Source organism: Juglans regia, chromosome 13 (genome assembly GCF_001411555.2).
Source record: "Juglans regia cultivar Chandler chromosome 13, Walnut 2.0, whole genome shotgun sequence".
In the NCBI taxonomy this organism is placed as follows: domain Eukaryota; kingdom Viridiplantae; phylum Streptophyta; class Magnoliopsida; order Fagales; family Juglandaceae; genus Juglans; species Juglans regia.
The window spans coordinates 19,359,927-19,362,864 of record NC_049913.1 but is presented as its reverse complement, the minus strand read 5'-3'; positions in this window follow the sequence as shown (position 1 = coordinate 19,362,864).

The following is a 2,938-nucleotide window of genomic DNA, read 5'->3' as shown; positions in this document are numbered from 1 at the left end:
AGAGGGTAAACTGATGTGCCTGGTGCAACTCTAATGCCTAAATTAGAAATATGCGTGTATTGCCTTACAATGATGGGTCTAAATCTGTTACCTTGGGGCTGCTAATGTTGGTCCTTTATATAGAGGTGGATTGTTGTTTATAAATATAGTTCAACCCTTCTCCAAATCTTGGGGTCTTGATCGTCAAATTTACGGGATATGACTTCAGAAGGAAAGTAATAACATATCGAGAATAAACATATCAAATATCTTGTTATTTTCTTAGGGATAATTATCTTTAATCTAGGACAAGTATCATATTAATCCTATTGGGCGGAATGGTCTAATGGTAGCGAGTGTATGGTGCACCTCCGGTGTCAAGTCCTTAGACTCGCGGTGAAGAATAGGGCACGCAAGTCTTCAGAGTGTGCTACCCTTACCCAACAATGTCGAGTCCTTAGACTCACGGTGAGGAATAGGAGGCACAAGTCCTCGAACTGTGGGACCCTCACCCGCTAATGTCAGGTCCTTAGACTCGAAGTGAGGAATAGGGTGCCGCAATGGCTAGTATAGCCGAGAGAAAAAAAATGTCTATTTACTCAAAACAAAAGTGATTACTAGTACATCCAAGAGAGAGGCGCCTTGTTCAAGCAAGAGGAGCTGAAGGAGCTAGAGGAGCTGGAGGAGTCGAGGCTGGGAACGCATCAGGCATCGTATCCCTCCCAAAGGAATCAACATATAGGTGAGAGGCAGAGTCAGGCTTGAAAGACTCAAGGTTATGTGTCCTCAAGTCGGTTTGAGGGTTCGCAGCAAGAAGGCCCTCAACCTCTCCAAGTCGACACCTTAGCAGTAGCTAAAGGCCCGGTTGCAAACAAACTTGGCCGCCAGGAGTTAAGGGGAAATAAGAATAACCTCCTCGTCGGAAGCCACCAACTCAGACTCCAACTCCTTGATACACTTATCAGGAGCTTTAACCCTCCTGTCAAGGCGAAGCATGGAATCTGTCAAGTCGCTCTGCCTTTTTTCCATCCCGTTGTGGTCTTTCTTCATCGCCGCATGCCGACTAGGAAACTCTTCCAATTCCCCCCTTTTCTCCTCTAGGTCAAGCACCAGGCGACAGCGCGCCTTAACAACGTTCATCGCAACCTCAACTAGTTCACAACAGCACTTCCTCGCCTCCTCCAACTTCCCCCACAAGGCAGGACAATTGTTTCTACTTAGAATCCCTTTCCTCCTAGAGCACCCTTAGCTCAAAGTGTTTGCGAGCAGCTTCCTTCCTCACCTGGTCTAGCTCCTCGCCAAGGACGATCGCGTATCTGCATAGACCAACCAGGTCAACCTCCAGCGACTGGATGTACCCTTCAGCTTGGTCAAGGATCACCTCTAGTTCAGCCTTCTCAGTCTCTAGACACCCGACCTCCTTCCGTTCCCAGAAGGTGAACATGCGCCTAGCCCTGACTTCATCCTCCACGTCGGCTCATTCATCAACGATCCAGACAACCAGCTGGTCCACACCCTGCCAAAACCACACATGTGTAAGGATCCGAGCCTAAAAGAAAACCAAAGGTCAAACCAGACAAATGACTTACCGAGTAAAAGAAGTCTCTCTTCTAGTCCGCCATGGTGTGAACAGAGTCGCCTCTCACCTTGGACCTCGCCACGTTCGAGGGTCGAGATGGACCAATGGGCTCCTGCCTCAAGGGAGAGGCTTTGGGCCGCAGAAAGACCCCAATAGACAAGGGCTGGGAGCACCCTCATGGGTTCCCACCCTTATCTCAACAGTAGGCGAAATTGAAACTACTATCACGGGGTCGACAAGCGGCGATTGATCCTCACCTTGCCACTCGGTACAAGGGGAGTCCGCCACGAGCTCATCATCCCTTACAAGGAAGGAAGATATCCCTTCCTCGGTAACAGTGGGTGAAAAAGGTCCCTCCTCGCCCCCCAAAGAGGCACTAAAGAGTGAGGAGGGGATTGAAACCCTGCCCCCACTCAACTACAAGTCATAAAGGAGCACTGGGGTTTCACCACAAAAAATAGTCGAGGGAAAGGAGCCCGAAGTAGGCTCCCCCTTCCCTTGTCGCCCTCTAAGAGCACTCTCATTGGATTAGCTAAAAGCTAAATCCAATGAGTATTTAGCTATTAAAGAGTAAAATATGCTCACATTGAATTAGTCAAATTCCAAATATTTAGAATTTAGCTACAGTAACTTTCAAAAGTTTTTCCAAATTTGAAGGTTACTATACATACATCAAATACATATTTTATTAATTATTTATCTCTCCCTTTGTTTCTATCACATATTTTATCACAATTAATATATTAATTTGACTTAGTGATATATTAATTTAATAAGAACATGATTATTAATTAACATATAATAAGTAGAATAATAAAATTAAAAAAATTAATAATTAAAAAAATTAAATATTTTTGAAATTATTAGTTATTCATTATCATATAATGAATAAATGTATAATATAATGTGGAGATTTAATATGAATAACCAAAATAAAATTCATTTTATATTATTTTATTATTATATAATGAAAAAATAAATATTCCAATGTGGAGATTTATGTGAATGGAATAGTCAAAAGTCAAATTTATCTTATATTCATCAAAATTGTCCTTTAATTTTGACTAATCCAATGAGAGTGCTCTAAGAGCTAAGCTCGACCTGAAGCTCATCGGTCAAGACTTTGATCTCGACTCTCCCAGTCTACATCCTCCCCGTCAACCAACTCTAGGTCTATTGGCGAGATTGACGAGAGAGCAAAGTTGGGCGATTGGGCATATTCAAGTTCCTGGGAAGGAACTCGAAGTCGAGGGTTGTGGCCAAATTCGAGAGGGCTTGCCCCATCAAATTTCCTAGACCATATGAGTCTAGGGAACCTTCTCAAAAGGAGACTGCCCACCTACGAGAAGCTGAGCCAATTCGTTACGATTTGCTCCTAAA